This window comes from Oryctolagus cuniculus, chromosome 16 (genome assembly GCF_051225735.1).
Source record: "Oryctolagus cuniculus isolate XC-2025 breed Fujian yellow rabbit chromosome 16, ASM5122573v1, whole genome shotgun sequence".
NCBI classification, from domain to species: domain Eukaryota; kingdom Metazoa; phylum Chordata; class Mammalia; order Lagomorpha; family Leporidae; genus Oryctolagus; species Oryctolagus cuniculus.
In genome coordinates, this window is record NC_142882.1 from 80,640,181 (window position 1) to 80,663,281 (window position 23,101).

Below are 23,101 nucleotides of genomic sequence, written 5' to 3' on the forward strand. Positions count from 1 at the left end.
TCCTCAAATCATTGGAAACTGTGACCACTTGCCTGGTTGTGAGTGTTAGCAGATGACAACATGAACAAGCTGAGGAATGGTAACAGGAAAGCTGAGAAACAGGCCCTTGTGTTTAGCCTCCAACTTGCTTTGCTAGACGAGTGGTCTTTTTGCTCTGTGTATATGTATTTATATACATGCATATTTACATGGACACATAAACATGTGTATATGTACATATAATAGTCATATTTTCTGCTAGTAATACAAATGCTAGTTTGTGTGCATGTTAGAATTAAACAGCCCAATTGGCATTTTGGACATTGGAAAAAAGTTGAGAGCTATTACCTTAGATGAACCAAAATTTCCATTGTCTCCCTTCCCACCTTTCCCAGGCACTGCAGAACTGTATGGGTCAGGGTCACAATCTGTCTCTCCCACCGCTCTTTTGTCCCCTGCAAGCTCAATGGCTAGGCTTTCTCAGTAGGAGCCTTCTCAGTCCTCTCTGGCTGTGCATGTACACAGGGTGTCTGTTGCGTATGGAATAGGAAATAGAAGGGCCAGGATCTCCATGCATGTATAGTGCAGGAGGAGCCCACACTCACGGCAGCCCTGGGGTGGGAGGCCAGGCCTTGAGGGAAGTAGTGTGGATTTCTTAGACGTTTGCCTAACCTTGGATAGGTCCTTGTTCAGAACACCTACTCATTAGATTGCTTCTTTGGCCTAGGGAGTTCTGTATTTCTTTCTTTCTTTTCTTAAGATTTATTTTATGTATTTGAAGACAGAGTTACAGAGAGAGGTAGAGACACAGAAAGAGAGTTCTTTCATCTGCTGGTTCACTCCCCAGATGGCCTCAATGTCTGGAGCTGCGCTGATCTGAAGCCAGGAGCCAGGAACTTCTTCCAGGTCTCCCATGTGGGTGCAGGGGCCCAAGGACCTGGGCCACCTTCTACTGCTTTCCCAGGCCATAGCAGAGAGCTGTAGCAGAAGTGGAGCAGCCAGGGCTAGAACTGGCACCCATATGGGATGCTGGCGCTTCAGGCCAGGGCTTTAACCCACTGCACCACAGCGCCGGCCCCACAGTTCTGTATTTCTTAAATTAGACCTGTGGCTGGGGATGGGGGTATCATATTAGATATCATACTCATAAAACTTTTCACATTCATTAAAGCCAGGGCTCTCTTGGTAGATGCTTTTCATAAAATGTTTAATGAATTTGCCATGAGTGAGTTTTTTATAATAAAAGTTAGTTCTCATGTTTATAGAATTTATGATTGCATTGATTTCTTTTCTTGCTCTTCATGTTTTAATTAACAGGTAAGTACTAGTTATTGAATCTCCCTTTCACAGGAATCTCTTCCTCCTGCTGAAGACTGGCAAGTTCCATGTTAAAGAAGTTTAACTCTCCATAAATAAGGGACTCTAGCAATTATACTTCTGTTTGCTAAAATTTCAAGGGAGCCAGCTTGCCCTTAGGGAAGGTTATTTATTGTTTTGTTCTAATTTGGCATGTAAAATTCTATAGTTTATTGAATCTTCCTCATAGTTCTTGTGGTTTAGAATGTCACGTAGTTTGGGGCTGGCACTGTGGCACAGTGAATTAAACCCCAACCTGCATGCTGGCATCCCATATAGGCACTGATTCCAGTCCTGGCTGTTTCACTTCCAATTCAGCTTCTTGCTGGTGTGCCTGGGAATGCAGTAGAGGATGGCCCATTTTCTTAGGCCCCTGCACCCATGTGGGAGACCCAGAAGAGGCTCCTGGCTCCTAGCTTTGGATCAGCTTAGCTCTGGCTGTTGTGGTCATTTGAGAAGTAAACCAGCAGATGGAAGATCTCTGTCTGTCTTTTGATATTTTTAGAGAGGAAAAACCTTTATCTTTCAAACTATTATCTCCCAAGTTCTCCCCTACCTTACTATATTTGAGAAGAGTATTTTTAAAGAGCTGATGTTAGACATTTTTTGGAAAAGGTTTATTTATATGTTTGAAAGGAAGAGTTACAGAAAGAGAAGGACAGAGACCTTCCACTCACTGGTCAATCCCCCAGATGGCCACAACAGCAGGAAACTGAGAGCCTGGAACTCCATCCGAGTCTCCCACGTGGATCACAGGGACCCAAGCACTTGGGTCATCTTCTGCTGCCTTCCCAAGTGCATTAGCAGGAAGATGGATCAGAAACAGAGCAGCCAGGACTCACACTGGTGCTCAAATTGGATGCCGGTGTCACGGGTGGTAGCTTAACTCACTGCACCACAGCGCAAGCCCCAGATAAACATTTTCATAAAACATTTCTACTCAGTGTTCATTTACAGATATCTATTTATAGCATTTGTTATTTTGCTTTTTGGTTTCTTTTGCCTCTCGTTCCTCATCCTTCTTCTGTTGGCTCTTCTCTAGGTAACTGCAGTTCTTCCTGGTGGCTGCCTTGTGCCTAAAGGTTGTCAGTAGTGATGGGAGAATGAGGGATATGGATAGAACATATGGAAATCACTCAGCAAATCATTTCCTAATAGTCGTCCCTTGACCCACTTTCACATATTTTGATTCAGTTGGTCTGCAATGAGACTCAAACATGTGCCTTTTTACAGAATTCCCTGGATGAGTCTGTGTCCTCCCTGATGGGAATCACTGCTTTAGTGGCTGCCTGTGTCCACCCTGTGTCTTTTGGTTGCTTTAGTTTCCATGTTATAGGAACAACTCACAGGACTACCAGCACACAAGTCTGTGTTATTTGCATCCGATATCTCCAAATTTCAATCCACCCTTTGCATTGCACCCATGCTAATTTTTAAAAAATTCCTAGTTTTGTTGTGATTGCAAAGTAATATCTGTCATGATAGTTTCAAAATCCGAAGTATAAATATAAATATAGAGAAAAGCGGAATCATTTACAATCCTATGCCCAGATAAAACCAGATCCAATCATGGCAATGGAAACCGCAGTGGCTGTTGAAAACAGAAGGAGCTCGATGTAGACGCTTCAGTATCGCAGCAGTGGAAGAGGAGGGGAGGTTGACCAGGGCTTGACTGGGTAACTGAGATCCGTGACACCAGAGAGCGGCTGAGCTCCCACGTGGGAAGGAGGAGGGGAGGGGTAGGGTTTCTTTAACTCAGGGGCCAGGGTTAGCTAGGGGGAGCCACGACGAGATGCCGAGGCACTGATGTTGCTGTTGTTGACGAAGTCCAAGGAAAACAAGGAGGGGGAAAAACACCTTAGCTTCTCCTTTCCATTCACTCTTCAGCCTCATGGGTTAAATACAGCCAGGAGAGTAGCCCCACTGACACAGAGCAGGGGAAGGGTGCAAAAAATGGTCCTTGGGGAAAAAAAAAAAAAAAAAAAAACACGATTGCCCAAAATGTCTTGGAAAATGCATGTTAAAGATATATTTATTTTGGTGTAAAAATGTTTGAAAACTGAGGCATGTGAAGAGTCCTCACAAAGTCTATGGAAATGTGTATCATGAAAAGACTATGCATGCATTTCAGATCTTTACACCAACATAAACTTATCTTTTAACTCCACTTTTCCATGAACTTTTTGAAGATGCATTGCTACTATTCACAGGTTGCTGTTTCACAGCCTGGCTGTGCTCGCCTGGCTGCTACCTTCATCACTGGACTTCGCTTTAACACCCACACAAAGCCGAACTCCTAGTCCCTCCAAGGTAGGAGATTTCCCAGTGTCTGTAATCTCTCCTCCTCCTCTCAAATGTGTACCATATTTTGTTGATTTTTAAAAATCTTTATTTATTTGAGAGGTAGAGTTACAGACAGAGGGAGAGGGGGAGAGGGAGAGAGTGAGAGAGAGAGGTCTTCCATCCACTGACTCACTCCCCAAATGGCTGCAAAGGTCCAGAGCTGAGTCAATCCGAAGCCAGGAGCCAGGAGCCAGGAGCCAGGAGCCAGGAGTTTCTTCGGGTTTTCTACGTGGAAGCACTTGGGCCCTCCTCCACTGCTTTCCCAGGCCATTATCAGAGAGCTGGATCAGAAGAACAGCCGGGACACCAACTGGTGCCCATATGGGCAGTGGCCTAGCCTACTACGCAGCAGCACCGGCCCCTATTTTGTGATGTTTACTCTTTCAAAGAGGCCTCCTTGATCCCATTTCAGCTAACTTATATTTCCTTTTAGCTTCACTTAAAGCTTCGTCTCCCACATGAGCTTCCTGATCACCAGTGCCCTCTCTGACTGTTTCTTTTATAAAACTACGTTTATCACTGGTCCTAGTGTTTTGATGTATTAGAGGAAAAAAAACCTACTTTCCAACATTATTCTAGTTTTCAGGTATCTGTCCCGTTCCTCTAGCTATACCTCAAGGCCTTGGGATTAGGGACAATCTGTATCCCCAGCACATAGCTCTGCACCCCCAGCAGGGTCCATGACGTAGCAGGCGCTCAGTATGTTCTCACTGGGGCCATAACTACGTGGTGTATAAATTTGTCAAAACACATTGACTGTACCCTTAAGACCTGTGCATGCTGTTGCATGGAAGCTGTATCTTAACAAAGAGAAGGCAGTTGAGAAAACTCTGCCCTGACAGTGTTTGCCTCCTTGCAGTCGAGGGAGCGCCGTTATACAGAGACTTCCCATCGTAAGTAGTTTCACAAGTGATGAGGCAGTTGGGGCATTTCATGTGAACACATTTATTAAGTACTTCCATATAATAGACTCCCTAGTTCCTAGAAACAAATCAGCAGAACAGACTCGTTCAAGGTCACATTACTAATCAATTAACTATGAGATGGGATCCCTATTTCTAACTTCCAAGTTTAGATTATTTGGTATTAAAGGGGAAAGAAAAAAAAAAAAAAAAGCACAGCACACCCAGGGGTGGGGAAGCCCTTTCTGCCAAAGGCCATTGGGAAATTTATAACATCATTCGCGGGCCACACAAAATGATCAACTTGAAAATTAGCCTGCCGTATAGGTTTACAGAATTTGCAGTCCTGCCTTGCGGTTGCCTTGGCAGGGCCAGAACAAATGAGATGCCCCACCCCTGAATTTGATAGCAAAAAGCTGAGGCTGCTGGAGCTTGCAGTCCCCCAGGATGGAATTCTCAGGCATCACCTGGATGTCGGGGAGCAATTTGGAATCAGGCAGAATTTCCCTGGGCCCAGGAACGGGCTGTGCCGAGCACAGTGAGGTGGGCAATGCTCTCAGCAGGAAGTGTCCCTCCCCAGCGCCCCTCTCAGTCCTGTGACCTCACCCAGGTACTTGCGATCTTTCCTTCCATGGATGGGCTTTTCAGGTTTAACCTCTGAGGCAGGCTCCAGGCCTACCGTTAGCATTTCCCTTTCTTGGGCATTTTCCAGGGATGTTTCCTTACCCTTTGAACTCGCAGGGCTCGCAGGCCTATGTTTGCAGGATGGCTCTAGGCACTTCACAGCAAAGGAGAAGCCATCCTCCTCTCCACTAGCAGCAGCTCGCCGTGTGACGTCAGCACTTTGACACAGCTGCATGAACTGCAGAATGAAATCTGCAACCACCGAAGACAGAGGCTGACTTCTCATGGCCATTTTGTAATTTCAGAAAGGGTTTGGAAGTCTCTAAATTGAATTTAACTGTTGATCACAGGCTGAACTTAAAACCCTCGTCTGGCTTAAGTCATCCCAGGCTCGCACGGGGCATGGATCCTAACGCTCTGGCTGTGGATGCTCGCTCTGTGCGAAAGGCCAGAGAACCCGAGGAGCTGAAATTACTGCCTGCCTCACTACATTCCTTTTGTTTGAATTCACTCAGCTGAAAACCACCGAGTGGTTGTAGAACGCCCTGCCCATAGCAGCAGGGTTTCATCAGGCCACAAAGGTGGGCGGAATGAGCCTGGCTCCAGCGGGGAGTGTTGGCGTTACTATTCAGGAAGGAAAACAAGAAGATGGGGACGAGAGTAGATATTTTTCAACAACAATGTGCTCCAAATGTCCTCCTGTAACAGGAGGGTATAATTGGCTTCTACCGCAAAGCCCTACCCCGTGGTATTTTATTATTTTATTTGTGTCTTGGCGTCAGCCAGCAGTGATCTCACGGGTACTTGGGGCGTTTCCTATCCAGGTTTCTTTAGCTCGCTTGAAATGGAAATTGACAAGAGGCCAGTGTGCAACCCAGACAAGGTTTATTGGGGGCTTATACCCCACTTCAGGGGAGGCAGTACGGTGGGAAGAAGTTCTGCTGACTGGCTCTCCAACGGGAGCCAGACAGATGCTTTTATGGGGCTGGGGTGGAATGGTAGTTCCTCCCTGCACCAGCACATGGCGCTTGGATCTATGGCTGCTCCAGAGTTCTGTGCAGGCATGGTTTCTTGTTTTGTTTTGTTTGTTGCACATGGTGTGCTCAAAATGTCAGGTTGGGGAAGTCCTTAACACAGCAGTAGGGGGTCTTCTTGGTGAGGGTCTGGGTGGTCCTAACTGCTGAATGGTTTGGAACTGGAGCTGGATACGCAGGCTGGGAGAGGCTCGGATGGGTGAGTGAGTGGGTCCTGTTTCTGTCCTGTCTCAAGGGTACTTTCCTGAATGCAAGCAAAGCAGATTTGTCAACCAGGATACTGTTGCAAGGAGCAGGATACTGTTGCAAGGAGCCATGGCTACTTGGGGGATGTTTGAGACAGTGAGTTAATTTCTGCTCCACCACAGTCGGTGAAGGAGGGGGATAGGGTGGCTGGGTGTGTTCTCTGCAGTTACTCAGGGACGCGATTTCCTTCCATAGCGTGACTTCCATCACCGATTGTGTGTCCTTTACTGCAATACACCCATAAATGGGGATAGAAAGGCTTCATGGAGGACCACACAGGAGGCTTCGGGGCTAGGTCTAGAAGTGCTTTAGAGTCACTTCTGCCCACACTCTGCTGGCCTGAACTCAGTCCGATGGCTTCAACCAACTTCAGGGGAGGCTGGAAAATGCAGTCTATTTTTATGCCTAGAAGAAAAAGGAGAGGTTTCACAAGAACATAGTACAGTCTCTGCCACAGTACATACCAGTAGGTGGCTTATAACATAAATTCTATCTTTATTAAGACACTTAAATAACTACTGACAAGTGGGTAAAGGAGTATGTTCCAGGCTCATCTTCCTGAATGGCACTGGTGTGGCTTATGAGTATGCTAATTGTAGACGTTGCCCATTCACTCAGACCATCTGAGTCATCAATGCCTGTTCCTTAACCTACAATTTGACAACTGGCATTGGTTATAGCAGTGTGTCTCCACAGAACGTAGTTCCTCCGCAGTACTAACATCATTTTACATACTTTCAAGGCTATGCAGTCTTTAGTGGGTCAGGAGTTAGGATACAGGATTCCATAGCAGGATTTTAAAAGTGTTTTATTCCTTCACTTTCTTTTTCTTAAAAAAGACTTACTTACTTATTTGAAAGGCAGAGTTGCAGAGAAAGGGACCGGGGGGGGGGGGAGCTCTTCCATCTGTTTATTCACTCCCCAAATGGTCAGAGCAGTCAAGGCTGGCCAGGCTGAAGCCGGGAGCCTGGAGCTATATATGGCTGTGCCATGTGGGTGCAGGGGCCCAAGCACTTGGGCCATCTTCTGCTGCTTTACCAGGTGCAATAGCAGGGAGCTGGATTATATGGGATGCCAGCATTGCAGGCAACAGCTTAACCCCACACCACAATGCTGGCCCTGCGTTCCTTCACTTTTTAAAAATTTCTTTTATTTTTAAAAATATGTATTTATTTGAATGTCATAATTACAGAGAGGGAGGGAGGGAGGGAGGGAGAGAGAGAGAGAGAGATCTTCTATCCTCTGGTTCACTCCCCAAGTGGCAGAAGCCAGGAACCAGGAGCTTCATCCAGGTCTCCCACATGGGTGCAGGGTCCCAAGCAGACTAGTCATCTTCCACTGCTTTCCCAGGCCATTAGCAGGAAGCTGGATCTGAAGTGGAGCAGCTGGGACATGAACCAGTGCCCATATGGGATGGCAGCGCTGCAGATGGCTGCTTAATGTGCTGTGCCACAGTGCTGGCCCCCCTTCACTCTTTAATATAAGACCACTAAACAGTGTGGGGAGCAACTCGGACTAGACTAAGTTACTGGAATTAAGACTTATTCTATGCATCTGCTCTCCCACAATATGGCGCTGGGAGAGGAGGAAACAGCTTCTACACAGCTGCTTCCAGTTCAACCAATAAACAGCAGGACCTGCTCCTGATTGGAGGAGAGCAGCGTACTCGGCGTGTGGGTAGCAGAGTTGGGATTGGTGGAAGAGGGCTATAAAGGAGAAGAGAGACAACATGCACCAGGAACATCTAAGAGGAACATCTATCTGGAGGAACATCTGAGCAGCCCCCGAGAGAGCCGGCCTGCGGTGTGCCGCTCCCCTGCGGAAGTGGGGAAAGTGGCAGGGGGAACCGCCCTTCCATGGAGGTGGAAGGATCGGTAGCCAACCCGGGAAGAACCAGCAGCAAACCCGGGGAGGGCCGAGCAGACAAAAGAACAGCGCAGGGTCTTGTGTCGTTCCTCCACGAAGACGGGGAGCGACATAATGGTGCCGTGACTTGGATAGGAAGCCTAGGAGCAACATAATGGTGCCGTGACTCGGATATGAAGCCTAGGCAGGGCTTAGTGTCGTTCCTCCACGAAGAGGGGGAGCGACAAAACAGAATTATAGCCATTGTGAATACAACTGAAGATAGCAAAGAGAACTCAGAAAGTAGTGCTTCTAAATTTCTGTTTCCCTAGTCAGTTCTGAAATTCAGGATCACCTGTTAGAAATGAGGCCCTGAATCAGTGGAGGTGATATGGCAGAGATGAGAATTAGCTCCAAGTCTGGAATTCTAGGATGGGAAGGAAAGGAAGTCTTGGCCAAGAGGCCTTAGCGCATGGGAGGATCCCAAAGCTTCCAGTGTCCTTGGAAAAGTTGGAAGTGAAAGAACAGTTTTAGAAACAGAATTACTCGGTTCTTTTTAGGTGTTTTAGGGCAGGCATTATAGGCATTCCCAAATAAGCAGATCTCCCCTGGTGTCAATGCAATGTCTGGGTTAAGCAGAAGTGAATCCCCTACACTCAGTCTCCAGCTGGGTTCTCCTGGCTCATCACGCATCTAAAATCCTAGGCACCATGTTAGGTCATGCCTCCATCAAACTATCTTGAAGTTTTCTTTGGGGATTCTTTATCAAAGACTTGACATGAAGCTAGAGGATTAAAGAATTGTTACACTGATGATAACTAGAAATCTGGGCTGCCCTCTCTTTCTGCCAGAGCTGTCACTCCCAGGAAATTCACAATTTCCTTTCCTAATGAGATATAGCATTCTGTTCCAAGGCATTGTAGTTCTCACCGCTCTATAAGTTGTACTGTGTCACTGATGGAATAACTGTGAGGAGTGCTGGCCTGTACATTCCCATGCGGTTAATTGCAACAGCATGTGGCAGAAGCCCTTACTGAATATGTAATCTGAAGCCACTAATGTAATGGTGTCAGGTGCATGAAATGCTCAAGATAGTTGTGGTTTTTTTTTTTTTTTTTTTTTTTTTGGTATGGAATACATTACTTCATTGGGATTTTGGAAACTTGCCCAGTAGTGTTTGAGAGCAGGAAAAAGTTCTCTATTTGTCATAAAAGACCTTAGGAGTTCATGCTAATAAAAGCCCCTCTAATATATGCCTGTATGAGAGAAGGTTCGTCTGCACCTCTGTCATGTGCTCTGCACATTATGGAAGTAGGAAGGTAGAAGGTGAGATGCTCAGAGATTTCATCATGTTGGTGAAGAAATAAGTGAGGTTGAAAGAAGAGGGCAAAGAAAAGAGAGGAAGGAGGTAGTAGGTTTCAAAGGCAGAGAGAAAAAGTAGTCATCATGGTAGTAGTAATTGTAGAAGTAGTAGAGACTTTGAGAGTAGAGGGATCAATGTGTTTACTTCACTTGAAATTAAACAAGAGGGGCCGGCACTATGGCACAGCGGTTTAAAGCCCTGGCCTGAAGCACCGGCATCCCATATGGGCACCGGTTCTAGTCCTGGCTGCTCCTCTTCCGATCTAGCTCACTGCTATGGCCTGGGAAAGCAGTAGAGGATGGCCCAAGTCTTTGGGCCCCTGTGCCCACGTGGGAGACCCGGAAGAAGCTCTTGGCTCCTGTCTTTGGATCGGCAAAGCTCTGGCCGTTGCGGCCATCTGGGTAGTGAACCAGTGGATAGAAGGTCTTCTCTCTGTCTCTACCTCTCTCTGTAACTCTGTCTTTCAAGTAAATAAAATAAATCTATTAAAAAAAGGAATTAATCAAGAAATTCTAATATAACTCCCATAAATATGGGACCTCACCTCAGAAGAGTTTCTAATCAGATGCATTAGGGTAACCCTAAAAAATAGATGTCATAATTATCAGTGTGGAAGTCACATAGCCTCTCTCAGTGTGTTTCCTGGCATGCAAAAATAGGACCCTAGCAGTATTATCCAAGGAGAATTATTGTGAGATTTATGAGAGATGATACATGTGAAGAAATTAGAGTAGAACTTGTCACAGAGTGAGAGCCCAATGTAGTTTGGCATTGATGATGGGTGGGGTGATGGATCTGATGGAAGACATCAGAGAGGATGCCACAGAATCAAACCGATGAAATGCATTTAAATGAAACAAGAACTAATCAGATTTTGAAATTATTGGAACATTTTCCTGGCTCATGGAGGAGCTATACAGTAGCTACCGTTTACTTGAAGGTGTTCACCTCTCTTCCGTTCCTACAATCTCTGAACACATGGACAAAAGAGAAAGGAAAAGCTGGGATAAATGGCAGCATCTGCATTTTGGGGATATACAGTTGAAGTGTTAGAGGAGATGTCAAGAAATCATCTTTTATGGAGAATTAAATGTCTAAGACTAGAGTCTATCCTGTTCTTAAGGATTTCCAAGGGTGTAGTTTTTCTCAATAGTTGGGTTTGGGGTCTAATTATCTGGATATTTAACTTAAACACCATTTTAATCTGATTCTGATCTCCCTGGCAATGCACAACAGCTGTAGTCTTATAAAGTAACCCATGACCCATAGGGTTGCAAGATGGGAATAACATCCATGCTACAACCTGGCTGTGCTAAATCAGGCTTAGCAGTTTCCTAAAGGTGAGCTTAAGGTCGCGTGTCATCTGCCTTCAATCAGGGATGTTTGTGAGGAAAATGAGAAGCACGTCATGCCACAATGCAGGCCAGCTGTCTGCAGAGCCTCCAGGGAAGAGTCGAGAGGCAGTAATGCAAAGCGGGCAGAGTTCCAGGTGATTCATGTGGCCGCTCTGCGTCGGCCCACGCTGTCATCAGAATGGCCCCAAACAGGTGGGACATCCCGTTTCAGAGTGGAAGCTTAGTCTGGACAGTCTCCTCGGGACCCCTTTAGGGTTTGATCCACGGTAGAGCTAACTGTGGATCCAGCTCTCCTGGGGGCCTTCTGCTCCTGTTGGCTCCATCAGAGCCCCCTCTGCTAGGACTTCATGACGTCTGTGGTTCTCTGCCGGACTCCCCCTGGATGCCTAAGTCGCAGAGAGCAAATCTGACCCGAAAGCTGGTTAGAGGCTGAATCACAGCGCGTGCAGCCCAAGGAGCTCCCTCCAGGTGTCGCATGCCAGCGTCGTGTTTCTGATAATCCATTTTAGGGCACTCCCCCTACAAACAAACAAACAAACAAAACAGCACACTTTTGCTGACTCACAGGCATCCTGTATTCCAACATGAGAATGTTTCCTGTTTATTTGGTGCTGACTCTCTTTGTGTTTTGGTTGTGTCGTTTGCTTTGGATCCTTAAGCACATTCATGAACTTGAGAAAACTGAGTTCATGTCTCTTTTATCTTAATTTCTTCGTTGTCTCAAATAGTGTTAACGTCACAGGTGAATGGCAAATGCTTCTTGAGCAGATGAATGAATGAGGCATAAGAATAAAGCATCCAGCTTTTGGCTTACACTGATGTCTACTCCACATCCCAGATCAGGAACTTTAATCCGCCAATCTGCTTACACACAGCTGGACGCAATACCTTGGTTTTCCTAGTACCATCTGCTGGCTAAGTCAGCCCCTGAAGGCCAAAAACAGAACAAAAGGAGCATTGGGAAAAGAGGGAAGGAGGTGTGGAAACTGGACAGGAAGAGGTGTTTAAGGGAAATGGTGTACATTAGCAGATGTCACAGAGATTTATTTCTTTTTCTATGGGGATTTACTCTGGTGACCAAACTCGGCTTTCAGGATTTTTTTCCAAAGAGCACTTGGGGCATTCATCATTTGCCATGGGAGTTGCTTTGTGGGCAAAACTTCCCTTCTCTTCAGATTGTGGATTCAGGTTTTAAACTTGAGTTATTAGAAGGGGGAACACTTTGAAGTTTCGGGGAGAGAAGAAGTGCAAAGCCCAGGGTGAAGGAGAGGGTTGTCAAAATAGATTCTGTGAGTGCCTTCCTCAAAAACATCTTTCCCTACTCACACTCCTGCGGCAACCACATCAAGGGCACGTGAGGAGCAAAGGCCGCAGAGCCGCTGTGTGCCGGGGGAGTGCAGGAGGCCTGAGCTCTCAGCATGGTGTTTTGTGCCACATTTTGGAAGCAGTGCCCAGACAACAGGTCTTGTGTGTTCCCAGGGGTGCATCGTCAGGGCTGAGACTTTGAGGCTGCCAATGGCAAGGAGCCTTGTGGATGAGCCATCCCCTTAGGAGACTCAATAAACCCCCACTCATTAATTCCACACCACCACTTTCTTCCCAGTCAGAGGTATAACTTTTCCTCATAATTATTTGTTATGATGGGGAGTGCTTTGAAAGAAGCAAGTCTTTCAATTTTATTTTTTGTAATCTATTTATTTTACAAATAACTGTGCCATAAAGGGGCCTTTTTGACACTTTTGTTTGGGTACTACAAATATAAACAGAGAATGGTAAGCTGTCTCTCAGGACACCCACTTCCCACATCCGAGTCCCAATTCTACTACTTCCTACTAATGTTCACCCTGGGAGGCAGCAGGTGATGGCCCAAGTACTTGGGTCCCTGCCACCCAAGTGGGAGAGTTGGATGGAGTTTCGGGCTCCTGGCCTCAGCCTGGCCCAGCCTTAGCTGTCATGGGCCTTTGGGAAAGAACTAGTGAATGGGAGATCTCTGTCTCTCCATATATGTGTCCCTCTGCTTTTTACATAAATAAGAAAGAAAAAAAGAATTATAGTAATTATAATTAACTTTAAAGTGATGGAAAAACATGCGACAGAAAGAGGCCTCATTGGGAAAATGAGTTTTGTGTCCTTTTCACTCCTTTTCACAATTAAAATCAGTGAACCCTAGAACTCAATGAAAGTATGTTCATTTAGGTTAAGGTATTTCAGCTTCTGTAACACATACACCCCACAGTTTCAGTGGCTTTCACAGCAATGTTTGTTCTTGCTCACAAAACGTCCCACTGTACGCACTGCTGGGGAATGGAGCTGAGGTGTGCCAGGCACAGCTGCTCCACTCTGTTTGCAGACTGAAGCTGAGGTGCTTTGCCATCTTCAGCATGTGCCTCCCAAGGTCAGCCTGGAACGCCAACACAGGCCTGTGGTTGAGGAAACGAGAAGACGAGCACTCAGCACGGAGCCTCGCCCAGGTGAGCTTGGAGCAGAGAATGTGGTCACTGCCCGACAACCCACCTGTTGGTCAACATTTGCCACTTGGCCAGGGAGAGGTTGGACCCCCAGAGGGGGTGTCAGGCAGCTCTGCCAAGAGGAGACTTAGGAAATGTGTTGGAATGGAGGAAGCAATGAAATCGAGTTTCTAAAGCCGGCTTTGAGTTCTGGCTTAGTCACCCAGCAGCTGCAAGAGTGAGTATCTTTGATCAACAGTTTCCTCATCTACAAAATCAGATTCATCACCACAACCCAAAAGACTGCAGTGAGGAGTACACATGACACATACATGTGAGCTTCTTTGTAAACAAGAAGTGGACGGCCTTGTGCTCTGCTCCGTGGATCAGCAAAGTTCTATTTTAAAAAATAGATTTATTATGTGTTTTTGAAGATTTACTCTTCAAGTCACTGGCTAGTTCATGAATGAAGAAAAATATGTTTCTTAAGCTTATATTTCTTGATTATTATGTGAGAAAAAGGTAATGCATTTTTAAAGTACAGTCTGGACATCTGGGGTGGGATGATGGGGAGAAAGCTGGTTTCTAATTGCAGCTCTGTCACCAGGCAGCTGACCGACCACAATCTGGTCACCTCATCTGTCTGGGCTCTAATTTCCTCAAAATCAAAAACATGGCCTTAGCTAAATGGTCCTTTTCCGATCATGAGTGAGATATTATAAGGAGGAGGCTCATCTGAATGATTCATCTGCGATCGTGAGGAGGTCAGTGGAGAAATAACACCCAGCATATATAAATTTAGGGGTAATATATTTTCACAACTTGAGGGAAAAAATGATTCATTTTCTAACCTTAATGGAATGACTTAATTACCGCACTTAGACAGGTCAAGTGTTTCCAAAAATTATGTTGTATCCTTTGCAGCAAATTCCCTTCTGGTCTTCAGTTTTAGATTCTTCTTCGTTAGCTAGTGTGGGAGCAGAGTCTGTAGAATATAGAAATGTTTGAGTAGACATCATTTCATTGCAAGTGAGAAGACCTTGACAAAGAAATCTCCCACTTCATATGTTTCATATAAGGATTTGGAAAGAAAGATTTAGGCCAGACAGACATCTTATGTGATTGAATGTATTTCTCATTAAGAAAGGAGTAGTCACATGTTTAATTTCTTCCCTAGACACTGATGTGCAGGCAAAGCTTTGGGTTCAGAGGTTAAATAACACCCAAGGCAGTTCCCTGCTCCTCGCAGACACTGGATAAATAGTTGATGAGGCCAGTCAGATATGTCTGCAGTTAACAATTACTGATGATAATTTATTTTAGCTCCTGCTTTTCTAAACTGTTAACTGTGACCATATCATGATTTCAAACATATATTATTCATTAAGTGCATGATAATTATTATCAAACTAGCAGTATCAGCTTAGTCTCATAGCCTCTCTGATTCCCGTTCTTTGATCTGTAAAATGGGGGTAATGTTTTCTTTTTGAGTCATTGTAGAATTGGGTGAATTAGAGATAGTATATATAAATGCCTGGCACAGATTATGTCTCATGAAATAAGATCAATAAGTGGGGGTGTTAACTACTTTCATTATGTGATTAAGGATGACTTACCTGTGCTTCATGTATTGTGCTAAGTAGCAAAGATTAAAAAAGAGTCAAGAAATGGCCCTTATGTGGAAGGAGTCCACAGACTAGTTGGAGAGGCAGGGCAGGCTAATAACAACCTGGCGTGTACAAGCTCCAAATCACTGTTAGCACAGGTAGCCCTGATTTAGAGCCAGTCAGTGTCTCATAATATACATACTGCATTTAAATACAGCTATTACTCCAGTTTTTATTATGAAAAAGGTCTTGTTGGTGCTTTGAAATATGTGCTATGGAAATTAGAGGGATCTTCAAAGGTTCATGGGAAATGTGTGTTATGAAAAAACTGTGCAAGGATTTAAAAATATTTGATATCAGAATAAACTTTATTTATTTATTTATTTATTTTTGACAGGCAGAGTTAGACAGTGAGAGAGAGACAGAGAGAAAGGTCTTCCTTTTTCCTTTGGTTCACCCCCCAAGTGGCCACTACCGCCAGCACGTTGCGGCGAGCGCGCTGTGCCGATCTGAAGCCAGGAGCCAGGTGCTTCTCCTGGTCTCCCATGTGGGTGCAGGGCCCAAGCACTTGGGCCATCCTCCACTGCACTCCCTGGCCACAGCAGAGAGCTGGCCTGGAAGAGGGGCAACCGGGACAGAATCCGGCGCCCCGACTGGGACTAGAACCTGGGGTGCCGGCGCCGCAAGGCGGAGGATTAGCCTAGTGAGCCACGGCACTGGCCTAAACTTACCTTTTAATTCAAGTTTCCTGCAAACTTTTTGAAGTGTCCTCCTAATGGGAAGCAAGTGAAACTCTCCTACTCTATACAGTACATTGGGAAAAACCCAGTGCTTTTTGAGATTGTGTAGGAAGAACTTTTCAGAGCGAAAATTAGAAATCAGGTGTGTTGATACCTGTGCTAGCATTTATTCCTCTGTGTCCCATTAAAGTTCAGGGAAATAAGATTCACTTGAGAACTCAGTCTTATTTTTCATTCTGTTAAAATTCAATACATTTATTCTAAGAAGATTGATGGCTCAAATGAACGCTGGAAACGTCCTCCACCTTTCATCTCCTTGAAATCATGCCAGAAAAGGCTTCTGGCATGCTCAAGTCTAGCTTACCTTTTCTAAAGTGTCTCCTTCCCTGGATGATGGTCGTGAGAATCCTCACTTGTTAACACACAGATGAATCCAGAAATTTCTGCACTTCAAAGTGAATCTTTTATTCACCTGAGTGTTTAACTGTGTCAATGTCTCTCATTATCAGATTTAATTGAATAATTCAACAAGGAAATGTGCCCTGTGCACACATTATACAGATGTGGATGCCAAAGTTATCTTGGCTTACTGAAGAGAGCAACCCTCTGACACTTGAGTTATTTAGAAAGTCCATCATGGATGTCTACACAAGATGGAAAGACAGACACCTTTGATCACATGTAAATACCAAAATTTGTCCCTCATTTATTCTTCTATCATGTTGATAGGATTCTGCCCTTGTACTGGAGTTGTATAAGTAAACACTGGGTCACCAGCGTGCTGTACCTACCCTCCCACTGCATGATATGTTATTCTTGGCCAACACAAAGTCTTGTAAGCGTAGCTCTCCTCCATGAATGAAGTAGAAGGCTCTGAATGTGTGGAGATCCCGCTGGGTTGCTGACCTGTTGGTACAATGAAAGCATTTCTGAGCTGACCAGAGGATGCAGGTTCACTGTGGTTTGAATGTACATTTTCTCCATAATTCCTATGCCAGAGCTTAAACCCCAGGTCGGGGTATTATAAGGTGGGGCCCTTTGAGAAATCAGTAAGTTACACAGGCTAAGCCCTCGTGAATTAGATTAATGGCCCCAGAAAACAAGGTTCAGAGCTTCTTGGCCCGTCTACCTCTTTTGCCTTATGAGAACTCAGTGTCCATTTCCTTTATGCCCCTTCTGCTAAGATGCACCCATCTTAAAGAAAAAAGTGAGTCTTTGCTAGACACCAAATTAGTCAGCTTTGGCAGATCTTGGATTTCCTCAGGAACTATGAGAAATAAGTTTCGATTTGTAAATCATCCAGTCTGCGGTATTTTGTTTAGCAGTAGGAACAAAGCATAGATATAGTACCACTGCATTCACCCAAGTGTGGTTGTAAAAACTATATAGTCCGAATTATTTTTCTTTGTTAGTTGGTAACCTAGACAACAAGGCATATAATTTGAGTTAAAACTGCCAAGAACCCCACAAAATGCAGAGAATGAAAAAGTAATTTGCTATAAGACTGTGTATTAGTTAGCTTTTTTACTATAATTATGCTCTGTAACAAATAACCCCCAAACTCAGTTGACTTATGAAACAAACATTTATTTTTTGCTCGCAGGTCTGTAGGTTAACTATGACTCAGGGAAACTTGGTTGGGTGAGGTCTGGCTCTGCTTGCATCAGGATGTGAGCTGGATTCAGGTCTTTTCCATGTGTCTCCTTCTGGGACTGAGCCTAAGGTAACTGTGGTTCCTGTAACAATGTCTCCTCAGAGTGAATTATAAGAATGCAAAAGGGCAAACCAAATCTCCCTCCTCTCTCTCTCTCTCTCTCTCTCTCACACACACACACACACACACACACACACATACACACACTCTTAAAGACTTTGGTTGAATGTAGGTCCTACATCCTCTGATGTTCCATTGACCATGTCAGTCACCTGACCAATAAGATGGGGTAGTGTCTCTGCTAAAAATCCTGTCTGGGCCAAGAGGGAATAACAAATGGTGAAAAAATAATACAATTTACCACAATCGATAACTATAAACTACTAAATGGAGTTCAGGCCAGTTAGACCACAAGGAAATTCAATTAATCAGAATCAATTGGGTATTTTTAAAAAAATAAAATCAAGATATTTTTATTTCCTTTAAAATAATTATGCCATATGGTTTTCCTTCCATTTCACTCAATGAGTTTCAGAGTCAGAATACATGTCTTCTGAAACAATACTGTCACAGTCCAGCCTCATGTTAGGCCTTCTGAATCTCTGTAAGACAATATTAGAAGATCAAGTTTGGTGGGAAAGAAAATGGATTTCCAAATTCAGTACCTCTTTGACATATCAAAAAGCAGAGGTAAAGAATATGAATGTCAAGTTTTCTTCTAAGATATAGGTAGAAAGAGCTGATGATAGGACAAAAGGAAATTTCTACCTGCCTTGGAGAAAGTGACCACCCCTGGGTCATAGAGGTGAGGGGAGAGCAAAGAAGGAAGGCAAAACATCATTCAAATAGGGTCCAGCAACCCCCTGCATGGAACCACCAGCTGAGCAGGGGAAATACCAAGAGAGTGAAGTGTATCCTGTAGTGCAGAGAAGTATCAATTCGAGATCTTTTTGAGGGGTAGACATTTGGTGCAAAAGCTGACACTGCTTGTGTTGACCCACATCCATATTGGAGTGACCAGTTAGAGCTCTAGTTCCTCTGTTTCTGATCCAGCTTCCTGTCAGTGTGAATCCTAGGTGACAACAGGTGATAGCTCAATACTTGGGTCCCTGCCGCCCATGTAAGAGTCCTGGATTCAGTGCTGGCTTCTGGCTTTGACTTGGCTGTTGAAGACATTGGGGAATGAATAAATGGATGGAAAATCTCTCTCTCTCCCCCTACCCTTCCCCTCCCTCTCTCTCCCTCTCCCTTTATCTATGTCACTATTCCTTTCAAATAAATAAATCTTTAAAAATTAAAATAAATAAATGAAGACCTTCTGAGAAGCTTCATGTTTAGCTTGATATAGAACAACTTGTGTCAGGAAATAGGTTTATGTATCAGCCAGCATGTTCCACAGAGGCAAACCCAACAGGAGATATAATCTGTGTGTATATTAAAAATTTTATTTCAAGGAATTGACTTACATAATTTTGGGTACTGGCAAGTCTAAATTCTGTTTGGTAGACCAAAAGGCTGGAAACAGGTAGGAGTTGATGCTATAGCCTTGAGTCAGAATTTCTTTCTTCTAGGGAAACCTCATTGTTGGTCCTAAGGCCTTTGAATTAATCGGATATGATCTATTCACTTAATTGAGAGTAATCTCCTTTACTAAAAACTAAAGAATTGTAGATGTCAACCACATTCACAAACTACTTATACAGCAACATCAAGACTAGTGTTTTATGGAAGAACACATAAAACTAATGATCATAGATACCAACAGCTGGAGTAAATCTTTGACATCTAGGCAGGAGCTCCTAACACTCTTTCATAAAGTCTGTGTTTGGTATGTAGAGAATCTAGAACTTCCCAGGTATCTCACTGCTAGCTATACATTCTCGCTGCTAGATAAAAGAAAAAGAAGCCAAAATAAGGGCAGAATATTTTAAATTTGGAACTGTAAGAAGTCAGCTCTGAACTTGACCATGTTTAACTCTAGGGCCTCCCAGAACGGTCCTGGAATCAGAGACTCCTCCAATCTGGTGGAGCCAAAACCTCTATAAGGGTGAGACTGGATAATCATAGGACGACTTCTAGATTCTAGAGTTGACACTACAGGCAAGAGGACACTATTTATTACCAGGAAGTACTTTGACCTCACATTTCATTTGCCTGCTAGCATTCTGAGCTGGTTGAATCATAAGTTAGTTTCAAGGCTTCTTTTTATCTAAATTGCTAAATAATGCTTTAACTCCTGGGATCCTATCTTGCCATTGGTGCTGTATCTTTCTACTCTGCCTGAAACGAAGATGTGGAAAGAAGGTTTTCTCCTATCACAGATCAGAGCTAGCTTACACACAGTCATGACTTCTTTCTATAGATCCCTATCCAGGTGGACACTAGGCTTTCAAGCCCTATCTGAGTAATTGCATGATCACAGGAGAAGGGGTTGGATCATGAAAAAGAGGAATTTTTTTTTTTAAAAATCAAAGATGAAAAGATAATATTCCATTTAAAGTGTCTGAACATTATGGCCTTCCTGTACACATTTATGGCTTCCATCTTTCTTACAAGTAGCATGAGTGGTAGAAGAGAAAGTCTTGAGCTACCCCAGAGGTTTGAGTGTGGTCAGGATCATATTGGATCCATTTTTGGACTAAGTTTCTTGCAGATCAGGCTAGTATAACATAAGCTTTTTTACTGGGAGCAGGGGTGAGGGGGAGGTTTAGGAATCTATTTTAATTTAAAAAAAAAAAGGAATCTATTTTCAATTTAGCCTTTAGGGAAAAAATTCTATTTTGGACCTTTCCATGTAAGAATAGTCAAATAATCATATGTCTTAGTATATATTCCTGTTGTGCTTATACATTATAGATGGTAAGATACAGTTAGTACAGGGCATTTTCTATAATTTTATTCATTAGCACTAATGAGTACAGGCACTAGAGTTATTTAAACATTTTGTAGCTACTAAATTTTGAAGTTATTACATCATTTGATTTTACATGTATTCCATTTCACTGTAATTATACAAGTTTGTGAGTAAAATTTTGAAACAATTGGGGATTATTTCTAAAGTTTCTCACTGAGGAAACTATCATCAGTATTTAAAGAAAGTAATACATATGCACAGAGTCAAATATCATTGTATGCAGAATTGATGAAGAAAGGCATTACAAGAATAAAAAGTATATTTTAAGTTGATAAAAAGAAAACTATGAATAAAATGTAACAACCCTGAATGTTTTTGTACTTAACAAAATTAGAAAGCACTATATTAGAATTTGTATGGAGCCACAACAGATCCTGAGTGAAAACAACAGATCCTGAGGAAAACAACAAAAATAAAGCTGGACATATCACACTATCAAGTTTCAAAATAGAGAGCAAAGCTATAGCAGTCAAAATAGATTGGCACTGGTGTAAAAACAGACACACAGAGCAGTGGAGTAGAAGAGCCTGAAATAGTATCATACATTTACAGCCAACTGTTTTTTTTTTTTTTTTTTTTTTTGACAAAGGAACCCAGAACACACATGGAAAAAGGACAATCTCCCCAATCATGGTGCTGAGAAAACTGAATGTCCACAAACAGAAGAATGAAGCAAGACCCAAATATCTCACAGTTTCAAATATCAACTCAAAGTGGATTAAAGATATATGTGTAAGACCTGATACTATGAAACCACTAGAAGAAAACAGAGAAATTCTTGAGGACTTTGGAATGGGCAAGAATTCTTTTGATAAGCCCCAAGAATCATAGGACACAAAACAAAAGTAGAAAAATGGAATTGCATCAAACTAAGAACTTCCTCATGGCAAAGGAAACAACCAACAGAGGAAAGAGACAACCTCAGAATGAGAGAAAATATTTGTAAACTATACATTTGACAAGAAATTATAATCAGAATGCATAAACAACTCAAGTAACTCCATAGAAAAATACAAAATAACCCAGTTTTAAAAAGATCTTAAAGTCTGAATAGGTACTTCTTCAAAGAAGACATACCAGTGCCCAGGAGATCAATGAAAGAAAGCTCAACATCACAAATCGGTAGGGCAGTGGAAATCAAAATCACAATAACACTTGCTTAAAATGAGACTGGCTATAATTAAAGAGACAAAAATTAACATCTAACAAGCATATGGAGAAAGAGCTCTTACATGAGTCACTATTGGTGAGACTGTAAATTAACATAACTGTTATGCAAAAGTGTATGGAAACTCCTCAAAATAGAGCCATCATATGATCCAGCAATCCCACTACTGGGTATATACTCATGCGAAATGAAATCAACATGTCAAAAAGATACCTGCACTCCTATGTTTATTATAGCACTATTGACTACAGCTTGGGTATAGAATCAACCTAAATGTCCATGAATGAATGAATGAATAAAGAAAATGCAGTACATATACACAGTGGAGTATTTTTCAGCCATAGGAAAGCATAAAATCTCTAATTTGTGACATTGATGGACCTGGAGAACATCATATTAAGTGAAATAATTCTGGCACAAAAATCAAACACTGTATGATCTCACTCACAAGTGGAATCTGAAAAAGTTGATCTCATAGAAGTTGAGAATAGAATAGTGCTTACCAGATAGTGGGAATAGTAGAAGGCATGAGGTAGAGTGAAATCTTGGTCAACAGGTACAATGTTATAGTTAACAGGAGTAATAGGTTCTGATATCCTAAGACCTAGCAGGGTGGTTATGTTTAGCAATAATGCATTGTGTGCCTCGGATAGTTTGAAGAGAGGGTTTCTGTTGTGCTCTCCGTAAAGAAATGATTAACGTATGAGGTTATCAATATGTTCGTTACCCTGAGTTGATCTTTACCCAATGTGTACATGAATAAAAACATCACATTTAACTCATAATCATGTGCAAATATTTTGAGTTAATCAAAAAAGAGAAAGAAGCTTGGATTCACAAAATTCGTTGAGTCTAATACATGTAAGATGCTATGATTTGAGGAAATGCTTTTTAATTTTTATTAACATAAGGAGAAGAGGTTTTGTGTGTTTCATAGATACAATTATAAGAAGATAACCAGGGCTGGCGCTGTGGTATAGTAGGTAAAGCTGCTGCCTGCAGTGCCAGCATCCCATATGGGCACTGGTTCCTGTGCTGGCTGCTCCGCTTCTGATCCAGCCTGCTAATGTGCTTGAGAATGCAGCAGAAGATGGCCCACGTCTTTGGGCCCCTGAACCATGCGGGAGACCTGGAAGGAGCTCCAGGCTCTTGGCTTCGGATGGCCCAGCTTCAGCTGTTGCGCCCATTTGGGGAGTGAACCAGCACATGGAAAGACTTCAATCTCTCTGCCTCTGCCTCTCTGTAACTCTGCCTTTCAAATAAATAAATCAATCTTAAAAAAAAGATAACCATATTTACCTCTCTATCTCCCTCCCTCCTTTAATTCTCCTTCCTTCCTTTCTTTCTTCTTTTTTTCTTTAATTCTTTGCAATAACATACTTTCAATTTACTTTATAATCACAAGCTTAATGCACCACCAACCATAGGTTCAACGAGTAAGAAGTAGAAAGAAGTAGTAAGAAGTAGAAAGACCACTGTTCCAGTGGAATATAGACAGGGGCTATAAACAACTATAAAAATATC

At 43.1% G+C, this 23,101-nt stretch overlaps 1 long non-coding RNA gene across 9 annotated transcripts in view; it reads left to right on the forward strand.

Moving 5' to 3' along the window:
* The window catches only part of LOC149121844 (uncharacterized), a 243,571-nt gene extending 221,678 nt beyond the window's left edge, over window positions 1–21,893 (forward strand). For all 9 annotated transcript variants that reach the window (XR_016223172.1, XR_016223171.1, XR_016223173.1 and 6 more), the window contains 2 exons: window positions 3,546–3,645; window positions 20,999–21,893. This is a non-coding gene — a long non-coding RNA (uncharacterized LOC149121844). The remainder of the gene's footprint in view (window positions 1–3,545; window positions 3,646–20,998) is intronic.
* The last annotated feature ends 1,208 nt before the right edge of the window (window positions 21,894–23,101 follow it).